General features: G+C 42.7%; 1 protein-coding gene across 1 annotated transcript in view; it reads left to right on the top strand.

The window, feature by feature from the left end:
• The first annotated feature begins 1,871 nt into the window (after nucleotides 1-1,871).
• Nucleotides 1,872-18,292, top strand: part of LOC117465599 (bromodomain adjacent to zinc finger domain protein 2B-like) — a 64,698-nt gene continuing 48,277 nt past the window's right edge. The window contains 2 exon segments of the mRNA XM_034108507.2: nucleotides 1,872-2,096; nucleotides 14,035-14,077. The gene's annotated coding sequence lies outside the window, so the exon portion shown is untranslated.

An 18,292-nucleotide genomic window follows, 5' to 3' on the forward strand; every position in this document is an offset into this window, starting at 1 on the left:
GTGTGTGTGTGTGTGTGTGTGTGTGTGTGTGTGTGTGTGTGTGTGTGTGTGTGTGTGTGTGTGTGTGTGTGTGTGTGTGTGTGTGTGTGTTTGAAGAAGAGCAAAACCCCCCATCTCAACAGGTAATGGAAAGGGGCCGAGAAGAAAATCAATGACCAAAGAACATGGAGAGCAAGCTTATAAAATGGCCTTAACTGCACACCCTGAGCTGAATAAGGGGTTCTGTATCCATCCTCCGAACTCGGGTGATCATTAATGTTTTATCAGACCTCCACCCCACCACCACCTTTTGCTTTTTTCTCTCTGTTTTTACATTAAAATGATTTCTGAGTAACATTATTGCAATTCTTGCAATAGCATCTAAAACGTCAGGGTGACACTTAAGGAGGTTGTGACGTAGCAGCAGAGAGAAAGCAAGAGTGAGAAGAAGAAAAAAACAAAACAAATACATTTACAGTCATTTATAATGTTTATGAAGCATTAATATGAATGTGTCTGTAAACCAGCACTCCATCATGCGGCTAACAATGAGTTCATTGTTTGCATGTGATTTATTGGGTGTCTATAAACTAACAGCGGACAGTATGTTAATCCAGTATAATACCTGTTAAAATGGAAACTACCAGGGGTGGTGTGACATGTAGAGATACACACACCAGTTGGCTCTGGCCCTGTGACCCATCCTCATCAGGGTGGGGCATATAAGAACAGTTGCCCACTCCATCTGCAAAAAAAAAAAAAAAAACTCCCCACCACCCCACCCCCTTGTTGTTTTCCAGTTGAATGAAATAATCTTCCCCCGTCTGGAAACCTAGTCTGGGTCAGAGGGCCTGCGTTCAGCCTGTTGCTTATTGTGTGTTCAGAAGAGGAGGTAAAGCATACAATTAGGCACAGATGGCTGTCTTTGCAATGTATTGATCCTATCCCGAGGAAGATCTGTCCCATTTCTGTTTTTGTTTGGCAATTGCCTTCTAAATTAGAGCCTGTGTGAACATACATTTGTATTTGTTTGATCATGTATCTTCTGAGGGGTGGACACACTTTAGGGATCTATAGAGATACAACATCACTGTAACATATAGATAGCGATAAATCCTAATTGACCATTTAACTAAATAATAACTGTACATATATTTGCATTTGTGTGGATGATAAGACCATTTTTAAATCAGCCTTTTTATTTATGTCGATTTAATCATTATTGGTGATTCCACCTTAATCCATCATCACCCGAGCCTTCAGTTTCTTGAATACCAATTTTATCTGAATAAATGAAATCATTCAATCATCAACTTTTTTGAAGATTGATTAAGTGGACCCTAATTTAAAAGGCAAAATGCCAAATATACTCTGATAACAGGTTACACTAATAATGAACTCCTCTTTATTCATAAAGCACATCCTAAATCCATAATCAAAACAAAATCCTATGCTGTTGTATGAAATACAAATGTTGACAATGTCATGTAAAATGCAAGTATTTTAATAAATTCAGACCATAATCGACATCGAAATGATTAATAAAACTAATCAAAGTCGTATAAAAGTTGTGTCTTATAGAGTGGAACACGTTAATAAATGTGTGTTTTTTTATTATAAATGCAGTCTATTTATTTATTATGTTATTTGTTTACAATAGTGGCCGATAATGGCCATATGTCTATATGGGTTAAGCCGCTACTATCATAAATAAAGTTACGGTGAGATCGCTGCCAGATCTGTGTGCTTAATGACAACATCGCGTTTAAAGTAATAACGGACAATAACAGTATCCTCTTCGCTTACTACGGCCGCTGCACAAATAATAAGTTTTCTTTGTGTGGCAGTAGTGAGCTGACGTCAGGTCGGTTCCTTGAAGTGGAGCAGAATAAACCTTGAGAAGAGTCTCCTTCAATCTGCTGTTAGTAACTAACACACACACTCACACACCGAGACTCAATTACTGCCCAATTCCCTTCTTTATCATTCGTCCCCGACCTCTCTTTCATAACCAAAACCGACCAAGGAAAAAAAGAGGCAAGAAGAAGACCGAGCCGAAGTGTTAGTTGAACTAAACCGCACGTTGGAAATAAGTAAAGTGTCGAAACTAAAAAAAGGTAAGTGTTTTATTTCTCTGACGCTGTTTTCCCCCTCATCACAGAACAAGCGATGAGCCGCGTAGATCTGGCTTCGGTTCTACTTTCTTAGCTTCTTCTTTTTGAGCTTGTGTAGACTGCTTATTAGATTGTTTTACGCTGTAATTCGTGTAGTCGGTGTAGTAGATAGTGGTAGATTCATTGAAATATGTAAAGTTTGTTTCTCTTTAATATAAAAACGAAGTGTTTTTCTCCCTTCCTCTTTTGAATGGTGACCTGATAGTGGGAATCGTCTTTGTGTCCCTCTGCTTTTCTCTCGTACCTTCCACTTAGGCTATTTTATAACTTGTTTAATGGTTGAGAAATTAAACTTTTTAAAGAGGGGTTTCGTTGTGGTCCCTGTTCTGCTTTTATAAACCGTGTGGTAGTCCGTTTTGGTTGCGTTTTTGATGCTGGATGTTCCGTAACCGTCAACGTTAAAGGGGTAACTGCCGCTGGTCCTCGCTGCAAGTCCGTTAAAGCCTATCCAGTTTAACAGTCCCTCGACGCGAAAATAAAACAATTATCAACAAATACATAAATATCCCATTCGTTTCGGATTAACTTGGAGGTGTATTATTCGTTTCTTTTTCCACAGAGGGTCAGAGTTTTTTAGCTTTTCGTGTAGCTGGTGTAATCTCCGGGCAGCCTGCCTCGGAGCTGCTATCGCGGTCGCTTCCTCAAACCGAGAGTCATGCAGCTAGCAGCGGCTTGGCCGAGTTGTTGAAATGTATCCCTTTGTGTATACTACAATATCCTCCATTTTTTCTGCCCCTTCCAAAACAACAAGCCTCTCGCCATCTTGGTTATTTTAAATTCGTCCCCCAAGCACTTCTGCCTCCCCCTACCCTAACTATCTCTCACACAAACAGACAGGCTACTTTAAAAGGAAATGGATCCACGTTTTTTTTGTGGCAAGTTTAACCAAAGTTTGAGAGTTGTTAAGACAAATGAGGAAGAGGATCTTGTGATTTTCTCGAAAGAAAATGAAGGTGGTTAATAGATTGTCAGCAATCATTTCAAAACTATTTGTTTTTATCTGAACGAGGGGACAGTTTGTGTTGTGGTCGGGACGTTTGCTGTTAAAACAAATACAAAGTGACGTAATGTGATATGTCAGGATTGTGTTTGTTTGGAGAGACAGGTGGACATGGTGGTCGCCTACAACCTCAATCACAAAAGTGCACATTCGAAATGTATCCTATTTGTTTTTAAATGTTATTCAAAAGTTTACTCGGTACTGCTTTCTGTGTATCTTTCCAACTGAACATGAAGGAAGGAAGGGAGGAGGAGGGAGAGAAGGAAGAAAGGAAGGATATTAATTACCAAGAATCCTATTAAGGGGAGAACAGTCGAAATGAAATGTAACTGGATGTAACTGCCAAATAACAAGTGATTAGAAGTCTTTTGAATTGCACGGTTGTTTGAAATAATTATGTGATTAAAAAAGGTATTTATTGGCCTGTAAATGAACCTTTATTGGTTTAGTCTTATGGTGTTGTTTAGGCTACACAGAGTTGAATTGATGGAAGATTGATCGGTTTTTCAGATTGACACATAAGACATGCACACTTGCACATGCATCTCTTGTCATTTCACACACATGCACGGTTGAATCACCCCTGACTGAGCTATAATAATACTGTTTTTGCAGCAGTTAAGAAAACTGACTCCGGTAAAATGGTGACCTTAATTATTTGTCATCCATCTTACAAAAAGGTGTCATTTTAGCTTGGGCATTTGCTCTGTTCCTCACAGATAAAACTTGAGCTCACTTTCTTCCCCCATGTGCTGTAAGCAGTTTAGAGAGAGGAGGGGAAAGGAAAACAAACCAAACAAATGCTTTGAAATGGAAAATCTGATCATTTCACCTCCCACCTCTTTTGTTTGCCCGTTTATTGCTGCAAAGCTGGAGTGCAGAGGAGCAGATGTTTAGCCAAACATGAAGGCGCGGTGCCTCTGTCCTTATGGGGATGGCTCTCCCTCCTCTCCCTGCTGATGCATCGACATGACAGCTGCTTGATTTCATGGAGCTGCTAAGAAGCCATTAGTGGTATCAGTGAATTGAAACAGAACAATGTCTCGCAGTTTTCCACCACTAACTATCTGTTGTTGGTGTCGTTTTGGCCAGATTTCTTTGAAAATGTGTCTTCATGTGTGTGTTTATATGTGCACTTGCTGCAGCTAAACATACTTACCAACCCACAGAAGAAATATATTTGTGCAGTGTGTTTTCCCATAATTTGTAAGAGAGTGAGCAAGAGTGAAGAAAGGGGAACAAATATGTCAGAAATTGTTTGCCATGTTGGTTGGAAATGAAAACACACTGAGCTACCTCAAGCACACTCAAATCAGAGATGTCTCTTCTTTCCAGGCCAAGAAAAAAAAAAACCTCTCCGATAGAGTTTTAATCTCTATCCCTCTCTTTTTCTCTCTTTGCTTCTCTTTCTTTCTCTCTCTCAAATTGGAACTGTTGTTTTTTAAGAGATAAAGGAGGACTTCTGCTTGACTTGAACATTCAGGAATTAAGGATAGACATAGTTAAGCCCTATTTGCATGTCTACCAAAGTCACAGCAAACGGTTGCTATTGACTAAGCTGATTAGGTGAAATTAGGTTCACGAGCTCTGTGTCTGGGGGTGCTGAATCTGACAGAACTTGGACAGCTTTTGAGAAGACAATCCCATGTGCACACACATGGCTGTATTCTCTGTAATCCTTTACTATTGAATATGAGGATATATTTTTTTTCTTTGGAGGAAACCCATAGTTTGTTCTTTGGAAAATGAAGTGAAGTGAGATGTATTAGGTGTGCATGATATATTGATCAAGTCATTTGTATGAAGCAACACTTGCCTATATGTTTTTTCTTGTAATGGAAGAGTGCATAAGAGCAAACAAGTGCATACGTGTGAATGTAATGTGCTTCTGCTACAATATACTATCTCTGTTGTAACAATCGCTCACCTGTTCTGAAAATATTAAACTGTTGTGATGATTAATGGTAGACAAATATACCAAAAGGGTGCTCATCCTTTGAAATGACTGTAGAAACGTGATTATTAACTCAGGAGAAGAGTGAGTCTGGCAGTGTGTTGAGATGTTTGCTTTAGTAGGGATGTTTTACACTTCAATACTTTAATTCGGAAATATTATGGTTGTATCAGTATTGGCAAAATTAACATAGAAATGATAATATATTTAAAATGTTATAAAACGTTCAGTATTGCACATATCTAACAACGAGTTTGTTGCTGGTAAAACATCGCTGACTTGAGTGAGGTAGGCAGTATATGACAGGCAAAGTGTTGATGACAGATGTATGTACCTTTTGCGTCAAAACGTATTCGACCAAGATACTTTTTTATGCGTATAAAGTCTGTGTATGACTTCTACCCTAAATATTCCTTGCCATTGTTATCAGTATTTTATATTTAGATTCATTAGACCCAAAAACAATCTTTGATAATAATGGCCATCTGGGAGGCCTGTCAAATCTCTGCATGTGAGCGCTGACACGGAGCTGTGAAATTTAGAGAGGAAGTAGAGGTCTGCTTTGTGTTAACCAAACGATTCAAGAACTAATGTTAGACGGACTCCTGATCATATTTTCTCATCCCTCACCATCGCACGCAGAAAACTGTAATGACAAATCAAATAATGTACCGAGAAACGGAGGACTTTAAAAAGATGTTTTTGGAAGTTGACATTAATCCTATAAGGGCTAATGGTTCTTTGAGAAGAAGATGCGTTCAAGCGACAGCCCTAAAAGCTTCCAGGCATGAGATTGATAATGCCTCTTATTGTTACAGATCAAATTGGAGCTGCTGTGTCTGTCCTGGCCTGCTGTTGTGTGCCTGCATGTTACAATACTCACATATTGATACGTGTTTACATGGCCTCCCAGGTTAATGTCCTCTCAGCTGGAAGGTTGGTTAGCTCTCAGATCATCTACCTAACCTTATGTTACCTTGCTATTTTGGTAACACTGCAGGTTCACAGGCTGTCCTGATAATCACCATGGTACACAATAATTGTCTCAAGTGCATGCCCAGTGACAGCTACTTTTAATGTCATCCTCCATACTCTGGCTTTATCTGAGCTGACATTTCGGCCTGTTTCTGTACAATGAGAAATACATCTACATTTTGAAAGCAGGCTAATGAGATATGGCACATATGCCTCCTGTTGTAGAAACAAATGAACAATCTCAACTGTTAATTAAGTCTAAACAAATCAACAGCCGCTTTAGTTGTCTCTACATTTTTGTGTGGATTACATATGGTGGATTAATTACCAGACAATAAACAGTGTAAAGTGCAAGTGGGTCACCCCGCGTTGACTTTCAGGAGACAGAAGACAGAGCGGCCACATTTGGGAGGGAAAGACGATAAGCTGCTTCTTTGCTCTGCGTCCCCTGGGCCTCTATTTATCATTCAATGTGAGAATTTCCTTGATGAAAGTCAAGGTTGTTTGTGCTCGCTCTGTCTCGTTTGGATGCCTGTTTTTCCACCAGCAAGGTGAAAAGGTTGATTTGACCCTCCAAAGAGATGCCTTGTTTGGAAAGTCCAGACTAGTTTCTTTTAATGAAGTCTCCAAAGGTCCTGATGATTTTTGCATTTCAAGGCTACTTTTGTCTTCCACATAAATGAGGAGGCAGATATACAGATGTACTTGTGGTTTTTCTGGAGCCATACAGCTTGTACAGTATACAAGCCCTTATAATTCACTGTTTGTGTGCATCACCTATTCATGCGGTGAAGACATAGCAAAGAAGGTTTTGACTTTATGTGAGCTGAAAGGATCCATTTAATGTGTTCTTTATAAGAGTGACAACAAACAACAAATATGGCAACATTATGAATGCGTTTCTTCCCCTGAAAAGAAATCACATTCGTGTTATTTGGCTTCACGAAACAGAGACATTCAGGGTATTTTAACAAAACTGAAAAAGGATGTGTTGATACAAAGAAAACATGATCTATCACCAAGAAAACAAAAAGTGTTTTTGTTCGTTTTCCTCCCCGTCTTGTTTAGGAGCCCATCATTTTGTTTCAGCAGAAACTTGATTATGGAAATGTCAACCTGGTCTGGAAAACCTGCTATTTAGTGTGATGTTTACCACACCTTGACATTGTCAATCTGTAGCAGGGGGCCTGTATTTACACTTTCCTCCACAATTCACCCGTGATGGCTGCGCTCAGATGGGAAAAGGATACTGAGAATGGAAAAGCAATAGGAAGAAGGTTTGGATGTGGGAATGGGAATGATATTGGTTTCTCTATTGGCGTGCCTCCTGGGTCAGAGGGGTTCTTGATGATACTATAGAATAGCGTGTAGCAGGCAGGGGAGCTGTGAGCCTCGCTGGATGTTTGGTAGGCGCACACATCTACACACAAACACACACATCTGCTGTCAGAACACAAGCAGTTACGCATAGAGACAGGACACACACACATACACACAAATGCATGAGATTGTGCCTCGACAGCCCCCACTTATTGATCTTCTTCCGCATTTAAAATCTGGTCACTGCTGCCACAAAGGCTTTTTATTTTAGCTGTGCTGGCAAAGCCTGCTCCAAGCTAAGCCAGAATTTTAAATATTGAACTCCTACAGCACGCCATGAGAAATGACAAGGATAGAGAACACTCAAAGAAAAGCAGTTTTGAGCTCGACATGCTGTATGTGTTTGTTCAGATTCATGTTTTATGTCAACCTCCCTGGTTCAATCAGCTCTCACTCTGTCAGATATCTAAGTGCACCGTTTGGAGTGAAAATCATCATATCCAGCCCATTCTCCCACATGTGAACTTTTTATCTGGAACTCTTGGGCGTCCTTTATTTATCTCCAGGGAAAGGTATAGGAAAGAAACGAGGGTTGAATCAAAATGAAACTAAACTCCGAGTGACCTACATGGCCTCACCTTGTTAGCAGCGCCGGCTGAAATGCTAGCAGTCATTGGATTAGTTATCTTTGGACCTAGGACAAGCTGCTGGTTTTAGAATGTGAAGGTTAAAAATGGATACTCATGTGAAGAGGCGACTCAATAGTGTGTAATCCTCAGAAGCCTTATGGCACGCAGTCCTTGCGGCTTTACGTGCTCAGTTAGTCCCTGTTGGTGAAGAGGAAACGCTCTGACTTTCCCTGTTCACACTTCATTTGAAATCATTTGTCTTCAAAAGGTCATGGCACATTTCAGCACTTTCAAAAGGCTCTGAATATTAGCGAACATTTATGTTGCAATAACTTTTAAACCATGGCACACCGCACGGTTTCTCCTGAGCCAGTTGAACCTGCTGCTGCTGTTGTTGTTTTTCTCTTGTCCAGCTATGAAAGCCGGCCCGCTCGCTCTCTGGCATTGTCCCGCTTTCCCCTCTCTCTATGTCTCTCTCACACTCGGTCTGTCTCTCGCTCTCTTTCGCTTGTGCACTCTCTTACTGAACGATGACACTGAGAGACAGCTGTAACGTGAGACGCCTTTCGATCCTGGCAGGGGCTTCGAAAGCCGAGGCAGAAGGGAGGGAGAGGGCCTTTATCTGAGACTGGGGGCACTGACCTCCCTCATTCCCCTTCTCTTTTTCTCCTCCTTTCTCTCCCTGTCTCTATGTCGGCGAGTATATCCTATCCTCCCCCCACCAGCAGAAGCCAAGACTGCACTCTTAAAAAAGTGTAATGTGGAAACACTGTCCCCCCATAGCAGAAAACCTGGTGAATGAAATGTTTTGTTGCAGCTGTTTAAACACCATTTAGAGCCACGTGTTGCCTTTAGATATCAACTCATCTCCTTATTTTTGGTAAGATGGATGCGTCTCATGTTATGTTGTCAAGGACTCACAGACTATAGTGAGTGATAATTAGGTGACACATGTTTGTGATCTGTATAAGGACAGATTTGTGCGCGTGTGTGTGTGTTTGTAGATGGAAACATCCACACATCCTCCAGGCTATGGCTGCTAAATCCTCTGTGAGAGCTCCCGTGTGTAATCCAAACATTTAGAGCTAATTTAAGCATGCAGGCAGGAGCAGCATCCTTTAGGAAACAACAGCTCTCTCTTGCTCTCTCTGTCCTCCACTCTGTGTGTGTATCGTGTGTGTGTGTGTGTGTATTATATGTGTGTTTGTGTGTGCATGTCTTGTTGTCGCTGGAGGGAAATGAAAGCACTCAATCACTCACCTGTCAGAGTACTTCAGATTCTGACCATAACACACAGACATACACACATACACACATATACACACACACACACACACACACACACACACACACACACACACACACACACACACACACACACACACACACACACACACACAAGGACACACACACAGGCACATATGTGCATATACACTCATGCCTGAGGGTTTGACAGGACTGACCCTTTATTGACTCCCTTGATCAAGGAGACAGCAGATCCATTTAATAGTGCCACACACACACACACACACACACACACACACACACACACACACACACACACACACACACACACACACACACACACACACACACACACACACACACACACACACACACACACACACACACACACAATCAAAGTGAATTCACATCTGCTCTCCACACAGCTCCACTGTAGCACTCTTATACCACAGAGCTGGTAGTCATTTATAAATGTCTGTATTGGGTGTTGAATCAAATCTTGAATGCAAACACTATACGTCTAAATGTTTTCACTGTTGGGTATGCCTAGAGTTTTATTGTCATAGTTGCAGTTGTCGTTTGAAACAGCTCTGATTCTAAGTTATTTTCTAGCGGGTGTTCATGTCAGGAAACAAGCTCCGCCTGGGTTAAAGCAGGCTTGTTCTGCTGGCCTTGGCCCCGTGCTTCCCACTTGGCCGTGTTTCGTGCTGAGTGTTTTGGAAGGCCAGTTATCCAACAGGGTGCTGGGAGGAGATGTGACAGCTGTGTTGGTCACGGCTACTCTGACCTTCACACGTCATCTTGATGGATCAGCGAGGCTGTGACTATACACCGAACCTGTTGTGTGGGCCTGTGGCGCACTGATTATCCTCTGCTGATGATCTGCTCACACACTGTACTGATATCATTGTTCCAAATGGAACGGTGCACAGTCACCATGCCAGGCCAGGTAGACTGCATATCTGATCTGAAGGAGATGTGTCTCTGCAAAGAAAAGCAAGGGAAGGAAGTGGATTGGCTAATGCAGCAACGAGGGCTCTCTGCCATTAGGGGAAGAGTTATCATGGCAACACAAAAACATGCATATACAAAGAAGAAGACACAGGCACACAATGCAGCTGGGTATTTCATATCTATATTTTACCGCTCACAAATGGATGGCACTAATGTTCTGAGCTTTTTCCAGTCTCATAGCGCTTTACTTTATGTGTGTGGTGTAACCTGTTCCCTTGAGATGGCACTTGCTCCATCAAGTCAAGGAAGAAACCATTTAGTGGAATGACAAACACACACATACGCACACAGCACCGGGAGGCTGGGAGGATTGGAATTGCACTTAGACAAACACTTCTTACACATGTTTTTGTATTCCTCCACCCGCTCCCTACTTTGCCCTGAACATATACAAAGGTAGATTCCATTTTGTCAGCTTTCAGCCCCGGATCATGTAACAATAAAAGATGCTGCCCTGCAGTTAAACACTGCCAGTAAATCACACGGCGAAGAAAGCTGGGAGAAGCACTTATTTTTAAGCAGCATGAGAGACCACACCGGGGGGGAAGGGGTTGAGGCAGATAGGGTAAGACAGAGAGAGAGGGAGAGAGGAAGAGAGAGCTTCTTTGTGCACTGTGTACGGGCATTGTGTGTGATGAAGAGATGAATCACTGCTATTTAGGGATTGGTTTCCTGCAACTGATTGTGTGACGACTCGGTGGCGGACAGACTGTCAAGACGTGCCTGTTTTGTTCTGGGGGCATCAGGAAAATGTCTGCGGCCAAGTCTGGCTAACTCACTCCCACTGGGCTGGTGTGCCAGAGAACACCTCACCAGTGTCGCTCTTCTAACAAGGCATCACATATTAAGAAGCAAGGGATTTTAGGCCAATCTCAATATGTGTGTGTTCAGAGTCAGCTTGTTCTTCATGCTGAGTTTTTTTAAAGGAGCCTCGCATGAAACATACTTTTCTTTCTCTCTTTCTTTCTTTCTTTCTTTCTGTCTTTCTTCCCTTTTCTTTGTCTTTTTGTGGCTAGAACAGACCTTTTGTGTTTAACCCTGCAGATGCCTGCGAGCCTAAAGTAAAGTCAACATCTGTGTGGCTGAGGCAAAGGGTGAGCAGATTAGAGAAACCAAACAAGACAATCCAGAGAGACGTCATAACAGTTCTGTTGTACACTGTCCATGTGCAAACATGCCTGGAGTCTAAATGCAGGTCATTATAACTCTGCAGATAGTTCCTTTTCCACTTGTGTTTTATAACCTTTATAGTTAATTAGATGGAAATTACAAAGTAATGATGGCTATAATAAAAAATGAGATTTGGATTGTTACCAAAAAGGAAACAAGGTCACTAACATAACTCATGGCAGTAATGTGTTGTGTCATTTTGTTTGCTTTAGGCAAATCACAAATAGCTTGGTGCTACTTTTGTGATTATCTGTGTTCTGTCATTCAATGGACACCCAGCTAAACCTTCTTTTATGCTTGTGTGTTATAATAGTTTAAATCTGACTTATTATTTTACATATCAGTTTGTTCAATTGTTATATATCATATAGAGCTGCAACAATTAGTTAATAATGGTCAAATGATGACATGACATGTCACTTGTTAGACGCTTTTATCCAAAGCGACCTACATACTCAGTACTGTGGGCAATCCCCACAGGAGCTATGTTGGGTGAAGTGTCCCAGGGACACAACGACATGCTGGCTGCAGTGGGGTTTGAACACCTACGCACAACCCACTGCGCCACCCACTTATAATCTCGCATCAGTTTCAAGTTAAAGTCTTATTTGACTGCACACTAAATATCTCGAGGCTTTGGACTTCCAGACAGACACAATTATCAATGTGATGACGTCATATTGGGGTAATAGTTATCATATATTGATAATTGGGATGCAGCTAACAATTCAATAATTGATGATGATATTATATGAGTTGAAGAAGACTACAGGCGTTTAGTGTTCTGTGATATTTCATCCATGTGCCATTGATGTAAAGCTGGTAGGGTCCTACAGTAAGAGCAGGTAGACTAACAGCCTGATTCTCAGTCAGACAGCACTGGCTTTCTTATCCAGTGTAATTCACCTGCTGGCAAATCTGTTTCTGTGCTGAAGCCCCATGAGCAGAGATCCTTTAATCATCCACTAACAGGCTTTTATGAAAAAGCTGAAGATGAATTCAGCCTACCTGGCTCTCTGTTATCGTTATCACTGCGATGAGTTATCAAAGTGTGTGTGTGTGTGTGTGTGTGTGTGTGTGTGTGTGTGTGTGTGTGTGTGTGTGTGTGTGTGTGTGTGTGTCGGTGTGTGTGTCGGTGTGTGTGTCGGTGTGTGTGTCGGTGTGTGTGTCGGTGTGTGTGTCGGTGTGTGTGTGTGTCGGTGTAAGAGTGCAGATAATGAAGGGGACCATTGCAGTTCGATCAGTGCGGTTATTATCAGCAGCGCTAGTCTAGGTGATTGCTGTTCAGTGATACATTGAGCTGTAATGACAGATGTCATGTGTGTAGCATTATGTATCACACACTTAGACATGACTGGAGGGCATACAAAAGAAAATCACTTGAAATGCAATATATCCATGTTCTTATTTTCCAAGGCAGTCACTCTAAAAAGGGACATTTACAGATATTACTTCATAACACAGCTGTGAAAAGGACATCTATTTCACACTGTGTGCGATATTACTAATTAAAAAGAAGGAATGTATCGTTGACCACATACTCGCTCATGAGATGTCCACCAGACTTGATTCTGTTGCTTGTGACCAGATGGATGTGTTTACTGTCAACAAAACCTTGTTAGAGAGCTTCCCACACAAGCTGAAACACTGGGTGTGTGTGTGTGTGTGTGTGTGTGTGTGTGTGTGTGTGTGTGTGTGTGTGTGTGTGTGTGTGTGTGTGTGTGTGTGTGTGTGTGTGTGTGTGTGTGTGTGTGTGTGTGTGTGTGTGTGTGTGTGTTGGTGTGTCTGTCTGGAAATGTCCAGCAGAGCCTGCCTCCCTGTGTCTGTCTGATGTGTCTGAGGAGGAGTTTGTGTGTTCTGCTGTTTGATGACAGCTAACCATGACATAACTGAGATCGAAGTAGAAACATCTTGTGTTTGTATCAGTCAGAAATCATATTCAAGAAAAAAGCGTATATGAGCGTGAAGAACATGTTGTTAAATCTGCATGTGTTTGCTTGCTCCTGTAATAACCATAGCAGGGTGGCGTCTGTTATGGTGAGCTGCTCAGATTAGGCTCAGGCTGTAAGAGCACAGGAGGGCCTTAGAGACAATCCTTGAGAGATGGGCGTGAGAACACCGGCAAGGCTTGGTTCTCTGCAAGAACTGTCTTGTGTTTGGGGGAAATATCCTCACACTCAAAGCTCCAGTGTCTAGCTCCATTTCTAACAAACAGGTTTAGCGAGAAAGGGTTCAGAGAGAAAGAGACTTTTGTATGTACGTGTATATTTTTCTCTCTGTGTGTGTGTGTGTGTGTGCCACAGCTGTGTTTCAGACGTCACTGTATTTTCTGTTTGATGTGTCTGAAAGCCACAGATACTAAGCTGTGTAACTCTAACTTTGATATCCAGGTAGTTTTCTGGGGCTCCATACCCTTTAGGCTCTCAAACGAAAATCTTCCAGCATCATCACAATACTGCATATCGTCTTTTGTTTTATTATCAATCAAATGAGAGCATGCTGGAAACACTTTTTCAGTCACTTTGTATTTTTAACCTGAACCACACTGATGTTTTATTTCTGCTTTCTCTGCAGGTGTTCCAGCAGTTATGTCAAAGAGCTGAAGACATCTCTAACAGTGAGTACACAGTGTTAACAACATTCACGTCTCCTCTTTCCCCCTCCGCGCCTGTGGTATATATATTTTGAGCGTTACAAAACAGTTGACGCGTGTCTTTAAAAAAATATATATTGTCACACACTTCTGCTTTTTGCAGTTGTTTTTTTCATGGCACGCCAGAACAAACTTGCCGACTCCTCCAGTTTCAGGCCTAATTTGATTTTCATTCATTCAGTGAAAGAGGATGTTTTTTTCTCCCCCAATTAAATTGAACAAGAGCCTCTTGAAAAGCAGTTGTTATGATTACATTACAAATTCGGGGTTCATTCAGTGAATCAAGCAATTAATTCGATTTCTCCCATTCTAATCAGAATATTTGTCTGAAACGTACGCGCCTAATAAACATCCTTTGACTTTGCTATCTGTTCAGAGCCGATGCTGAATGTAAATGGCTGTCAACTGTGCCCTACGTTGCTTCGGGGGTTGAGGATCTGGGATTGTGCTGAGTTGTTTATGAGTGTTGCCATGTGCAGCTGTAATCTCCTCCTCTCTCTCCGTCCTTTTCTTTCTGTCTTTCTCTCTCTCTGTCTCTGTGTGAAAACTAGCAGCACTCAGGGGCGCGGCTGCGTCCTCAAGGCTTCACTTTACACACACCAAGGTGGCAGTTTGTTGCTCCACACACAGACAATGACTTGCACTTTTCTCTCCTACCTGCCTTGATGGACTTGTGCCTGCAAGTGTGTCACCAGATCAAATAGGATCTTTTGTAAAAAACGTTTTTCTTCTTGTTGCTCTCGTCTATGTGACCAGACCTGATTCTATCCAGCCGCTATTGCTTCATCCTTGGATGTGAATGATACATTATATCCCCCTCAAGTTGGTGCGGGCTGGTTGTATCATTTGTGATAAGTATTGATGAGTTCTCTCTTGGGGAATCAATGTCTAAAAGGGGGGGGGGGGGAGGGGGGGTTGTAGCCTTGTAAATCAACCCCCACCGCTGGCTGTTCCTAACTGGTGTCTTGGACGCCTGACTCTTCGTGCAGCCCCATAGAGAGCAGGCACAGCAGAGCACAGGGGAAGATGGAGCTCATCCAAACTGCCATGGTGTAATTAGCTAACATTTGTTGCTTGGAAGACAAGAGAAGGGAAAGAGAAAGAGCTGCTCAACTCAAACACCCAGAGGAATATGCAAATGTTTGGAGAAAATGAAAGAAAGAAATGTGTCTAATGGTATGGGCATATAATTATTTTACGTGTGTGTGTGTGTGTGTGTGTGTGTGTGTGTGTGTGTGTGTGTGTGTGTGTGTGTGTGTGTGTGTGTGTGTGTGTGTGTGTGTGTGTGTGTGTTTGAGAGAGTGTGTATCTTATGAACCCATTGACCTATATGTGAGTGTATCTGTGAGTGTTGTGTCAATAGAAAGCACGAACCACTGGTCTCCATAAAGGACTGAATACATTAGGGGGCTCTCTCTGGCTTGAGATGATACCTTTGTCTGCTGTTTTGTAGAGCATGTCTTCAGCTTGGTATTACACAACATTAGCTACACAGTGCCCACATGAAGCATGCCATCCACAACTGGGCTGACTCTCTGCTTCCAGGAAGGTGTGTCTGTGTGCATGGCATGCATTTAGGGGGGAGTGCATGTGGACTATCTGCTGCGTGACAAAGCAGCCATGCTTACGCAGCCCCATCTGCTTGATCCAGGCCTGAAACGCACTGCCTTTAAATGACAAAATACTGAGGGGCTGGGAAGTGCACAAGAAAGACAGAGAGGAGTGTGTGTGTGTGTGTGTGTGTGTGTGTGTGTGTGTGTGTGTGTGTGTGTGTGTGTGTGTGTGTGTGTGTGTGTGTGTGTGTGTGTGTGTGTGTGTGTGTGTGTGTGTGTGTGTGTGTGTGTGGTGTGTGTGTGTGTGTGTGTGTGTGTGTTTGAGCGAGCGAGTAAGTAAGTGAGTGAGTGAGAGAGCGAAGGTGTGTGTGTGTTGTGTGAGTGTGAAACAGAGAGGAATAAAGGGAGAGGGAGAAGGAGAGAGAAAAACATCTCGAAGGTCAGGAGCAGCGGGCGGCCGTAGGGGAGAGACACGTGAGACAGAGATAGTCTTGCGTCAGCCCCACAGCAGTCCGCTCTTTATGTGTGTGTGTGTGTGTGTGTGTGTGTGTGTGTGTGTGTGTGTGTGTGTGTGTGTGTGTGTGTGTGTGTGTGTGTGTGTGTGTGTGTGTGTGTGTGTGTGTGTGTGTGTGTGTGTGTGTGTGTGTGTGTGTGTGTGTGTGTGTGTGTGTGTGTGTGTGTGTGTGTGTGTGTGTGTGTGTGTGTGTGTGTGTCCTGTGGGGCCAGCATTTCCATCCGCATCCCAGCGTGTGTGTGTTTCAACAGAGCTGCATGCCAGTGTTTCTATTCTGAGTGTCTGGATCTGCGAGGAAGGAAAGAAGGATAGATAGAAAGATAGGGAGATAGAGAGATAGATCGATGCATACATGTTGTACATTACAAATGACTTGGAGGCAGTCAGTCTCTGAGCTAGAGATAATTTTTTACTTGTGACAGTGAAAGGGGAAATTACACCTTCTTGCCTGAGGGGAAAGAATGTGTGTGCCTCGCTGCCTGTCACAAGACCTGAATAGGGTTTCATCAATCCGAGCAACTACTATCATTTTTCAACTCTTATTCATGAGCCCTCTTTGTTTCTCACAGTGTCTTTTTTCCCCAGTGCCCTTTAAACCTGCAATCTGTTAGATTGGGAAAGTGTTAGAGATAACGCCTAAACATTTAGTACTTTGCACTTGCCTCGGAGCTAAGATTGTTAAAAAGCTGTGTCCTCGGGATAGGGAGCAGGGTAGATTCAACTGACACACTCACAGCATTAGGTTGGCTTACTCATTCATGTCTCTCTCTCTCTCTCTCTCTCTCTCTCTCTCTCTCTCACACACACACACACACACACACACACACACACACACACACACACACACACACACACACACACTGACCGTCCCCCTTCTCGCGTGGGCTCAACAGGGTTCACCCCCATTGCCAAACAGCCTCTGTTTTCCTTGTCCCCATGAAGGGCTGCATCGTGGGGCGAGGCTGCTCTTTTACAGACCCTTGTGCCATGAATCACTGCTCGCACCCAGGGAGCCTCAGTCCACTCGGGGGCTGCCTCGACGATAATGTGAATGGTCATAAGGGGGCCATTTTGAATGGAGGTCCAGACAAAACAGGAGCTAAAGAACCCAAGCTGTGAGATTTCCCAGAGAGGGCAACAAAGGAAGTGGGTCTGTGTGTGTGTGTGTGTGTGTGTGTGTGTGTGTGTGTGTGTGTGTGTGTGTGTGTGTGTGTGTGTGTGTGTGTGTGTGTGTGTGTGTGTGTGTGTGTGTGTGTGTGTGTGTGTGTGTGTGTGTGTGTGTGTGTGTGTGTGTGTGTGTGTGTGTGTGTGTGTGTGTGTGTGTGTGTGTGTCGGCGTGTGTGTGTGTGTGTGTGTGTGTGTGTGTGTGTGTGTGTGTGTGTGTGTGTGTCGGCGTGTGTGTGTGTGTGTGCGTGTTAATGTGTTTGTTGTGGTACAGAGGAGATGTTGGACACACAATGCTGAGTTCGGGGTGTCAAAATGTAACATAATTGCATGCCAGTGATTTAGGAAACATTAGGAGGAGACCTTTAAACTGCATGCATTACAAACCTTTTAGCCCCACACCAACGGGATTGCAATTTGAGCTCCTTCGTCTCCGCGCTAACGCCTATTCTGCTGTCAGCTTTGAAAACAAGAGATGGTCAAGCCTTTGCCATCACTTGCACTTCCCTAGGAACCTTATCGCATCATGCTCACCCAATATAATATGTGTATGATATCTTGATATCATTTGCACGAACATCAGCCACAAGTTTTTTCCGTTTAAAAAAACATATGATTTTGGCCGTCATAAAGTTCTGTGGCGTTGATCAGAATGTACCCACACAATGTACGGTTTCGGAAATGAAACTGTCACATTGTGAATTGAGTTTGAAGGTAAAATTAGTTAGTTGTTTTTTGTTGTCATCGGATTATTTACTGTTATGTTTATTTGATGTTTAATTTGCTTAAAAAACTTAACTTAATGTGTTATTATGACACTCACTTGATCTATCTATCACTCTCTCGCTCTCATCACACACACACACACACACACACACACACACACACACACACACACACACACACACACACACACACACACACACACATACCATGTATACATCACTT

This window comes from Pseudochaenichthys georgianus, chromosome 3 (assembly GCF_902827115.2).
Source record: "Pseudochaenichthys georgianus chromosome 3, fPseGeo1.2, whole genome shotgun sequence".
Lineage (NCBI taxonomy): Eukaryota > Metazoa > Chordata > Actinopteri > Perciformes > Channichthyidae > Pseudochaenichthys > Pseudochaenichthys georgianus.